Genomic DNA, 11,345 nt, shown 5'->3' on the forward strand with positions numbered 1-11,345 from the left:
GGCTTCATAGAGACAGTTTCAAACACAAATCAGCTTCACTATAACTCGCAGCATTCACAGACAAACACTTGTCTTTATCTGGACACATTTTCCCCACAAATACAACATGCTAACGTTATTAGCACAAGTCTATGGCATTTTACATTGTATAAGTTAGCCTAGTGGCTAGCAGAGATTTCCTCTGCTCATATGAATCCAGGGACAACAGCAACATGTAACAAAGGTAACGTTACAAAGTTCGGCTCCATTACAGCTCACAAGGTTCAATGACAAAACAACTGTCTTATACTAAACATGTTTTCCAAACAAATACAACATGCTAACGTTATTAGCACAAGTCTATGGCATTTTACATTGTATAAATTAGCCTAGCAGCTAGCAGAGATTTTCTCTGCTCATATTTCAGCCAGGATAAATCACACACAGTGTGTAGAGGCTTTATTGTCTTCATGATTTATTGTTTCTTATCTGTGAAATTAAAGTAAATCAAAGCTTTGTTTCCACTGAGGGAAATGGTTTCAGCTTACAGAGACAGACAGGAGGTCTGCGTCACTGTGATGTGTCGTTATACTTCTGGGGAGGTGCACGTCAGGCTACGGTGTAGGTCACAGCATTGATTCAACGCAGAAGTATAAATTCCGCCTTAATAATAGAACAGTCTGATGAGTGCAAAACATGACATCACCTTTAAAACCAGGAAGGTGACACTGGCAGTATGACCATATCAGAAACCTGAGACAATAACTGGTCTCATATCATCGTACCAAAGTAATATCAATATATTGTCCAGTTCCAGTATAAACACATGTTTTTTTCCATAGAAGTGAACGCTGTTTCCTTATAATTAACTTTAAAGTACCATCAGACACACAGGGACAGTGACTGACGGGGAACATGCAGCAAAGGTCTCCAGTTGGATTCAAGCGCAGAGGGATTGTTGGCTTGTCAGTATTGAAAAACTACATAAATTGAGAAGAAGATTTCTGACACTATCAGACAATCCGACCAGCACTTGGACTGAAGCAGACTGTAGCCGTCAGAAGGTGGTTTGTTATTTTAACCAGCAGGAGTTATGGTCTGTAAACGTGTGTACAAAAAACAGTAAGTACATATTATTTAAATGCTTTAAGCCTGTTTTTCTCTAGCAAAAATTTGCATTAGCATTAGCCACAGCTGTATGCACCATATTAACCAAGCTAGCAGCTAGCTTTAGGGTGAGCTCCACCCTCTTGTCCAAATATGGTCACCTCTGGCTCCAAAAAAACAAGACGGCGGCAGCTGAAATGCAGAACTGGGAGTTTCAGACATCCCTAAACAAATGGGCGACGTCACCATGGTTACGTCCAGTATTTATACAGTCTGTGGCTGAATCCAAATGTCCGCCCTCTGGACCTGCAGACTGAGCCCTCACAGACTTCAGTTGTGTGTAATGTGACCAAAGTATGCGATTCAGAAGGCACCTGATGTAACATCTGTAGTACAATGAATCGTGGGTAATTAAACCAGTGAAATCTGCTCCCCAGGCGGACTCTCTGGAGGTCTGCAGGAAATCCTCTTGGGTAGTCCTGTGGACTGGTTGAATTGGGGATTTGGAGCCCTCAGCACTCCCAGACTTCCAGGGAACGCGTTTGCAAAGTCCGTGAATCTGCAAGTGTGGACGTTTGGATTCAGCCAGGTCTCCAGGAAGCACGTCCGGCTTTGAAGACAATTTTTCGTAGCAGTGAAATTACAACTTCTGAGTCCATCATGTGATGTCATTCACCCCAACAACACTTGATCCCATTGACTTACATTTAGACAGAGATGTCTGGAAGTCAGTTGATACGTTTTTTTGAGCGTCACAACTGCTGCAAAATGACTCGTTCCACTTTCAGGATCAAGGCATTCAGGCTGATAACATTTTGAAAGTCTGAAAGAGCTATAAGATTAAATCATTTCATCCCTTCCAAGTTAACAGAGCGCTGCACAGGAAGTAGCCAGTGCCGTTGTCATAAGTCTAGTGCGTCTGCTCTATGAACCCAGTGATGCGTGATTAGCATTGATCATCTGTGTGATGTCGTACGGTGGATATCGAGCATTTTTGGCGTCGTGCTCCACTGAGCAGCTTTCATAACAATAACCTGGGTCCAGCCGTCAACGCTGTATCCAGGTCCCTGAACACATCCGTGTTTATTACAGACAGTGAACTAACCGCAGACACTTTGACATACCACTGCAGTAGGGCCGGGCGATATGGCAAAAAATATTATCATGATAATCTTCCCTGTAATGATCGATATTGATATTTATCACAATATATAATCTGACAATGCTGTGAGTTAAAAAGTATCCTGATAATCTCGTCGTAAAGCTGCGGCAGAGCAGTTTGAGAAAAGTATTTCCTGCCTGGGAGCTCGTACCTGCAGTCTCACGCTTTAATTAATTTCTTGGACCCGTCTGTCTCCACGGAGCTCATGGGCGTCACGTCTTTGATGAGAAAGTACGACACTGCGTCTGTTATATCTCTGCTCCTTTCCCATCACTTCTCATACGGGCTTACGGCGTCAAAAGACGACACTATTGATTGGTGTTTTGGTGCCGCCCCTCTAGCTCCGCCCACAGCAGCAGATGTGCTCGGCCGTTTAACACTTGTTGGTGAACTTACTGCAGATTTCCATGCTCTCAGTGTAGTCGCTGGGACGCCACCTTCTCAGGTGATGGAAAAGGCGTGTTGCGTTTCCCGTCCTGGTTGGCCCCAACCGACGACGTGTTTTACTGACCGCCGCTGTCCGTGCGTCGTCGCCTTTCAATTAGCCAAACCACTTCTAAATTATTGAGGTTGTGTGACCTTTTTATCAACATCCATTTTTGAGGATAACACGAGCTCTTCTTCAGCTTCATTTCCCCTCTTTTTGTTATGTCCACGCTACTCTCACTTCCTCCTCACCTCGACTCAAACTTTGCAGTAACAAAATGGGCGTGTACAACGACACGCACACCCCCAACACTGCAGACTGACCGACAGCTGATCAGTCTAGGTCTGTCCATGTCCAGGAAAAATGACTAGAGTTTATCATCATCATCGACATATGTTTTATTGTGATCCTTTTTGAGATTGTTTTGTCGCCCGGCCCTACGTACCACCGTACTCCAGTGCACTGTGACATCACAGTTGGGGGCGTGGTCAGTAGAGCAGTATGTGATTTATTGTTTAATCAGCCTGTATCTCTACGTTAATTTAAAGCATCTCCAGTGTCCTGATACCAGACAGGTCTGACCGGGTCAGCTGACCCTCCACCACCCCCCTCCACTCACCCCCCCACCCAGTAATAAGCTCTCCTGCCATCTGTCAGAGCTGCTGCTGATTGGCTGAAGACAGCAATGTCTGAAGACGACACTGGCTGGCAGGCTGCCTGGAAGAAGGGGCGGGGATGTCAGCTGATTGATAGAGAGGAGGAGGAGGAGAAGGAGGAGGAAGAGGAGGAGTCAGAGGAGGAGGAGGAGGAAGAGCAGCTGAGTCGAGTCTGTAAATCCACGATGAGCCGGCTCTGCTGCAGACAACAAGTGTGCGGAGACAGAGAGAGGGAGGATAAAACCAGGTTACTCTGTAACAGAGGGAGAGAGTGACGGGACGGGAGAGAGCGGAAAAGGAGGTTACCACGGCAACTCCTGGGACGTCGCTGCAGCGGCGGCGAGGACACCAGGACACGCAGGTAAGGTTACAGCTGCTGTGTGTGTGTGTGTGTGTGTGTGTGTGTGTGTGTGTTGGTGCATGTGTCTGCATACGTGTGGTTTTATTAGCGTGTGTGTTGGTGGATTGAGCAGTGCATGCTGGGAGGAGGAGGAGGAGGAGGAGGAGGAGGAAGAGGAATCCTATTAGCAGGGTCCAGGAAAAGTAGGGCTCTAAGTGTGTGCTTATCAGTCTGTCACACACACTCTGTACCTGCAGACTGACGGGACTTCAGGAAGGTTTCCAGCTTTTTTTTTTTGTACATCTGAGGGTCTAAATAAAGTTTTGTTGACGGTTGAATCAGCTGATCTGAAGTCAGTGTGAAGGCTCTCTTCAGGTGTCAGCCTCCAGTTATAATCATGTAGTTAGATGCAGTGGTGTGGTGGTGGTTGATGTACTGACAGGAAGTTAGTCCACTCTCCTGTATATTCCCGTGGCGTTCTAGCTGACAGGTTTGTAGACTGTAAGCAGCCATTAAAAGAGGAGCGTATAGCGTATACCGGCGTATACCCTTCACTACACCTCTGGTTACGTGGCTGTAAACTGTAAACAGAGTGCAGAGTTCAGCGTCAGATTAAAGTCAGCCGACGTGAGGCTTCTTATTTCATCACTGTTTTAGCTGAACGCCATAAAAACAACAAAATCGGGGCTGAAGCCGTCGCTGATTAACTTCAGGGTTGGAGATTAGCAGCAGACACCAGACAGAAGCTGGTAAAATGTGCAAGTGGCTGCTAGATTTGGGAATCCACCAGCTAAAGTGGCAGGTGGACAAAAAGGTGTGATAGCTGTACAGGCGTTTCAGTTCGTCAGGACTCTTTGGATCCCTAAAAAGTCTTAAAAGGCATTAATGTAAATCTAAGGCCTCGGGCCCCAATCACACAGGAAGTGTTTCAGCAGCTGGAGGCAGCTTTTTGTAACAGTTTTTAATGAGAATGAAGCTTTTTGCTCGCTGTTGTGATGCGCCTCATGTTTCTGCGCTCTAGGCGCCTGGCGTTTTTCCTGGAGCGCTCTGGAGTTGAAAAACCTTTAACTCACAGCAACAAAAGCGCCCACGTCACCTCTTTTTCCCCATTGTCCAATGGGATGATTTGAGAGGCGGGGCTTCTGTGGTGGTCACGACAACAAGTTTACAGTTGGTAAACAATGGAGGAGAAACTGGTGGTAGTGGTTGCTGGATACCCAGAGCTATACGGCCTGATGATAGACAGCAGGTTGTCAAACTGCCCCTGAGTCATCCTAAAATCTGCCTGTAAACGTCCATGATGGAGGAGAAGCTCCTGGACCAACTGGTGGTACTCCCCATGATCCAGCCTCTTTTTTAGGGTCTCATGTACCCACACAGATCTCTGTTTATCTGCTGACAGCCTCTCAGTAGTGGCGTTCAGTTAAAAATAAAAGGCAGTGCATTTTGTGTTTGCAGCCTGGAAAATGCTTTCTGTGTGGTCGGGCCTTAACTGGCATTAAAACTTCTCAAAAATACTAAGACATGGGAAGTAGGATTTTTATGTTTTTTAACATTGTATTGTAAAACCTCAAAAAATAACTTCAAAAAAGATGAAAATAATCCACCGAACACCTTTTGCATCAAAATCACCATAAAGTCATGTTTTATGTTACAAGAAATATTTGGGCAAAAAACTTAAGTCAGGTCATGTTCTCCTTTTTCTTAAATTTCCCTCTGAGTGGCATTAAAAAAATCTTAAAAAGTCTTAAATCCCACTTGTGCTCAGCTGTAGGAGCCCCCGAAGGGTTGCAGATATATTCTGGTTTCAAGGTATCATGATATAAAAGTTGACAGTTATCACACCGTGTACATTTGCTTATCTCTGATATTTAAAAAAAATGCAACTGGAGAGAGAATCTTTCCTGAGTTATTTTCTAAAGGAAGATTTTTTTTTACACAGACTTTAAATAACAAAATGATTTTAAGTTTCAATTATAGTAATAGAACATTTGTTTAACCAACAATGACCCTTTTGTTTTCATTCCTTTAAGGCTCATTATAACTAATAATAATATAAATTCCGTGATACTGTGAAACCGCAGTTACCATACTGTGAAAATCTCTTACCGTTGGAACCCTAAACCCTGGTTATTTTTCAAGCACAAACTCCAACCAGTGTGAGGATTTATTTTTTTAGTGTTAATTTTCACAAATACTGAGACTCAATAACCTCGACAGTAAAATCAAAATGTATCAATGAAGAAAAGTAAAAAAAGACAAAAGTAAAAAATGCACCTATAGTAAAATAAACACAGAATACATGTAACATTTTTTGAACAAGGTATTTTTATTGATTATTCAATAAAATGCACAAAGCATCAACTAACAAACAAAGGACAAAAATCAGCCTCACCCACCAACCAACCCAGAAACAAATGAGGAAAGCCAGACCAGTGAGTGGAAATAAAAGACAAAACAAAAAAAGAAAATAATAAAAAAGATTTTTTAAAATATATATATATACATAAATATAGAAAAAAAGAAAATTAATATAAAAAAAAATGATAAAAAAAAAATGGAAAGAGGCCGTCAATATAGAGGTCACTTAGGTGATTCCATTGTTTGACCAATGGGATCCCTCCTCAGTTGCTCTTCCTTAGGTTTCTACCGTTTTTTCCCCGTTAAAGGGTTTTTGGGGAGTTTTTCCTGATCAGCTGTGAGGGTCATAAGGACAGAGGGATGTTGTATGCTGTAAAGCCCTGTGAGGCAAATTGTGATTTGTGATATTGGGCTTTATAAATAAAATTGAATTGAATTGAAATTGAAATTGAATTATCACCCAGCTATCAGTAACGTCATTTCTTACCCAATATAATGTTGCTCTAATGTTAGCAGAGGTAGGTAGTATAGATAATTTGGCAGTGACATGCCTCCTGTTTTACAAGGTCTTTATAATATTCTTCCCTTGATTCTGGATGGTTTATTGTTCCAAATGAAGGTTGAAATTTGACTATTTAAATTGCTGAAAAAGGATTTTGTAAGAAATATTGGCAAACTCTGAAAAATATAGAGTTTAGGTAAAATAATCATCTTGATTGAGTTAATTCTTCCTCCAAGAGATAGGGATAACGAGTCCCAACAGTCAAAGTTCTGCTTCATGCGTGACAACTTTGTATAGGTCTTTATAGTCACGTGTAATCCAAATCTCCAGATATCTATTTTTTTTAGGACTGATTTTAAAAGGAATTGAAGAAAGGGAGGTATCTTGGTTTGCAGTCCCAATTGGCATTAATTCGCTCTTCTGAAAGCTGACTTTATAGCCGCATAATTGACCAAATTCATTAAGCAAATCTTATAAGTATGGAAAACTAGATGACAGATGGGATATATAAAGTAACATGTCGTCAGCAAACAATGACACTATGTTCTAGGCCTCCTCGTTCAACCCCTTTGATATCTGCGGACATTCTCAGAGCTATGGCAAGTGGCTCAATTACCATGGCAAACAAAAGATAAAGGACATCCCTGCCTAGTGCCGCGTTGTAACTCAAAAAAGGGCGATATGTTATTATTAGTTACGCACTGCAGCGCCTACGGATGAATTAAGAACCTTAATCCATGATATAAATTTAGGGCCGAAGCCAAACTTTTGCAAAGTATAAAACAGAAAGTCCCAGTTCACCCGATCAAACGCCTTTTCGGCATCTAAGGCGAGAATTACTTCCTGAGTGCCGGCTGAAGAGTGATCATATAGAATATTTATAAATCGCCTGATGTTGAAGAAGGAGTGCCGACCTTTTATGAATCCCGTCTGATCAGGTGAAAGGATTAGTGGCAGGGTCTTCTCCATTCGTAGGGCGAGAACCTTTGCAAGGATTTTTTTTGTACGTATTTTCAAGTGAAATTGGGCGATAGGAGTTACATGCAAGGGGCTCTTTATCTTTTTTCAAAATGAATGAGATGATAGCCTGAGACATGGTAGAGGGAAGGGAGCGGGATAAGAAAGACTCTTCAAAAACAGATAGTGGTAGTGGAGAGAGCTGGGTGGAGAATTTTTTGAAAGATTCGGCAGGATATCCATCCGGGCCTGGAGATTTCCTGGTCTGCATACTCCGTATCTCCGAGGTGGTTATCGTCCTTTCCAGTTAAGCCACCATTTCTGGATGGATTGAAGGAACATTCAGTTTCTTAAAAAAATCCTCTAACTCTGTTGGATTAGTAGCTTGATCTGTGGAATACAGTGACTGATCACATCTGTAGAAGCATGACTTAATTTCTGTATTATGTGTTTGTTACAGACCTTGTTCATCACATATTTCAGGGATAGACTGAGCAGCTGTTCTCTGGCACAGCTGGTGGCCTAGGAGCTTCCCTGCCTTCTCCCCATGCTCATAAAAGTTACACTGTAATTGAGATATCAGATATTCAGCTTGTTGGGTTGCTCAACGATTATATTCTGTTTGTAGAATCAGGCGCTTTTTCGGTGTTACTGGAGAGGGCGTCTGACTATGTGACAAATCTAACTCCAATATCTGAACTGATATTTTTTTTAAGACATTCGTTTTTTACTCTTCTCTTGTGTGCACGAATGAAATCATTTGGCCTCTTAGATATGCCTTTAGCGTTTCCCACACTATTGATGGGGACATTCCTGGGGTGTGATTAGTACTCAGAAAAGACTCTATTTCAGATATAATATAAGTCACGAAAGCCTCATTTGAGAGAAGAGCTGGATTTAGCTTCCAAGAACAATAGTTGGACTGTGTGTTAGGGATACATAATGGTAAAGTCAGTCAGCTTCAAATGTTCAAATGTTGAATTGATTGTGCTGATTTTGAAGTAGAAACCTTCTTAGGAGAGCTGCGGTCTAAAATAGGTGAGAGAACACAATTAATAAGACGACGTGTTGTCATGTTTGGCAGTTTAGAAAAGAAGTTGCTGAAAAGCATGTGGTCATCCCAGTTGGGTGCGTAAACATGGCCAAGATGACGGGAAAACGCCCTGAAGAATCAGATTCGACATTTGTTGCCACGAACTGTACGCTCTTACTGATAATTATAGCAGCTCCTCTGGCCTTTGAATGAAAATTGGAGTGAAACGACAGCCCCACCCATCCCTCTGTTAGCAGAAAGTGACCCGAATTAATCAAATGAGTTTTCTGGAGGAAAGCTACAGCAGTTTCAAGAAACTTTGAATGATTGAACACTTTCCTACGTTTTACAGGGTGATTAAAAGATTTAACATTCCAACTCACCAGTTTAACTGGGACACAGCGTTACCGTTAATCATATGAAGCTGGAGAAACTGCGTCACTTGAAAGTCTCCCTATGTACAGTAATCTTGACAGTGACATATATATACTGTATAAACACAAAATACAAGAAGCTAGCCTGGTATTTTCCGTACGCCTAACCCGTACACAAATGTGTAGACCCCAAAACCTCATGAAAATAAAGTATATCCGCACAACTTGTGCTTACTTGGGTAACCTTATCGGAGCGGCTGTGGCTCAGAGGTAGAGCGGGTCGTCCACCAATCGAAAGATCAGCAGTTCGATCCCCGGCTCCTCCAGTCTGCATGTCGAAGTATCCTTGATCCTTGTATGGTAGCCTCGGCCACCTGTGTATGAATGTGTGTGAATGGGTGAATGTGACTCGGAGTGTAAAGAGCGCTTTGAGTGGTCGGATGACTAGAAAGGCGCTATACAAATGCAGGTCCATTTACCATTTACCTTAAGCTAAGCTAACCCAAATGTGAGCTCCTGCCCAGCGCACCCCAACTTGATTGCTTTGAACAGCATTATTCAATACTGTTTCCAGCTTATCATTATGTTAACTCAAATACATACATCACATTTAGCTAACAGCTGAGGAATTTAACGCAACCTCTGGAAACGATACCAGGAGAAGGTTTTGTTAATTTTCTGTGTTTTATATGACAGTAAAGTGAATATCTGTGGCCTGTTGCCATGGAGACGTCACACTGGACATTTCCATAGTTTTCTGATTCTTTACAGTCTCATCAATGAATAGATCAATTTAGACATAAAAACACATGAGTCTACGGTGAAAACAGTTGTTACCTGCAGCCCTACACTGGAGAGTGGTCGGGTAAAAGCACTTATGGATTTGTGAATGGAGTCCAGAGTCCCACAATGCAACACTCTGCAGAAATGGAGGAGCTGCCAACATGTCTGGGGACATCACAGTAATCTTGAGTTATATTTAGTCAAATTTAATATTGTCTTATAATTTGGTTTGAACTTGTGACAGTTTGTGTCACAGCTGCATGAAAACACTTCAACAATTGTTTTTTACTCGATTCAAGTCCTGAAGAAATTAAATATTGAATACTTCACAGGACGAAGGAGAAAAAATAAGATCATCTCCCGACCCCTCAGATTTATCTTGGGACCCCTTATAGGCGCAAAAGAAATCATATTATTAGCATAAGAAGTAATATTCATTTTTTAGAGGTTTTATTTTTCTGACAAAATAAGGCGTACTTGTTAACAAATAATAGATGATATCTGTGACCAAAATAAGTTGTATTTTGTTGACATTATGAGGCAAATTTATTAACTCTCTAGGTCATGTGTACTAACAAAGTGATATTTGTTGACAAAATAAATTATTAACAATAAATAGTGGTGGGTGGCGGGTTAACAAAATAAGTTGTATTGTCAAAATGTTAATATTTTAAGTCATATTATCAAATAAGTGATCATTATTATCATTAACAAAAAAGTCATAACAACAAAATAAGATATTTATGAGCAAAATAAATTGTGTTTTGTTGACAAAGATCAGGCATATTTATTAACAATGTAAGTGATATTTGTTGACAAGAGAACTTCATACAGGTGATGAAGGTAAACAGGACAATAACTAGTCTGAGAATAAGCTCAATCAAAACTGAAAATAATTTTCATCATCAGACCAAACAGAAAATCTTTCAATGAGGAAAAAAGCAAAAACAATCTGATCAGTTCTTAAGGAAACACTGAGTAACCAAATATTCAACAATAACTCTAAATAGATAAAAACATTGTCAAGATATTAAATATGCAAACATTTGATTTCAGAATCAGAATCCGAATTTTATTTATTGATCCCCAAAGGGAAATTATGACTCGTTACAGTCGCTCTGGTATAAAGAACAGAGAATTATAAGAAGTGAGAATAAGAGTATGAAATAGAAGTGTGTAAATATAAAGCAATAAAATCAAATCAAATGTTCATTAAAATAAAAATGAAATTTGCATTATGCTCCAATGATTAACACTAGTATTTAAGATATTAAGATATTAAAAATAAAATATGCATTGTCACTGTGCTGAGTCTGTAGGTGAGATGATTTAACTACAGTATATACAGGGACAGAGTAAAACATGAGGAATATGTAGTTATGTGCATTGTATGTTGAATTGATATCGACATTCAAGAAGTGAAAAATGTTGCACAGCTGAATTATTACACAGAATATTGTGTCAGTTGAATTGACCTATGGCTAAGCCACGCCCCCTCCACTCACTCGGACAAACTGTCAACATTCAGTGCCCGGCGCTATGGCAGGTGTCACAGTACACGGCATTTCCCAGGAGGCAACTGATGATTTTTGGGGACATAACGATCAGATGTCATTGAGAAGTAACCAAAAGGGCCTAAACTACGCATTGGAGGGATATATTCA

At 40.9% G+C, this 11,345-nt stretch overlaps 1 protein-coding gene across 2 annotated transcripts in view; it reads left to right on the forward strand.

The window, feature by feature from the left end:
• LOC126406777 (uncharacterized) overlaps positions 1–11,345 on the forward strand; it is a 113,759-nt gene that overhangs the window by 10,801 nt on the left and 91,613 nt on the right. The window contains exon 1 of one of the 2 annotated variants that reach the window (XM_050071266.1): positions 3,277–3,692. The exons of the other annotated variant lie outside the window; for it this stretch is intronic. The gene's annotated coding sequence lies outside the window, so the exon portion shown is untranslated. Of the gene's footprint in view, positions 1–3,276; positions 3,693–11,345 lie in introns of those variants that run through there. 2 annotated transcript variants of the gene reach the window in all.

The sequence above is a fragment of the Epinephelus moara genome, chromosome 19 (genome assembly GCF_006386435.1).
Source record: "Epinephelus moara isolate mb chromosome 19, YSFRI_EMoa_1.0, whole genome shotgun sequence".
NCBI lineage: Eukaryota > Metazoa > Chordata > Actinopteri > Perciformes > Serranidae > Epinephelus > Epinephelus moara.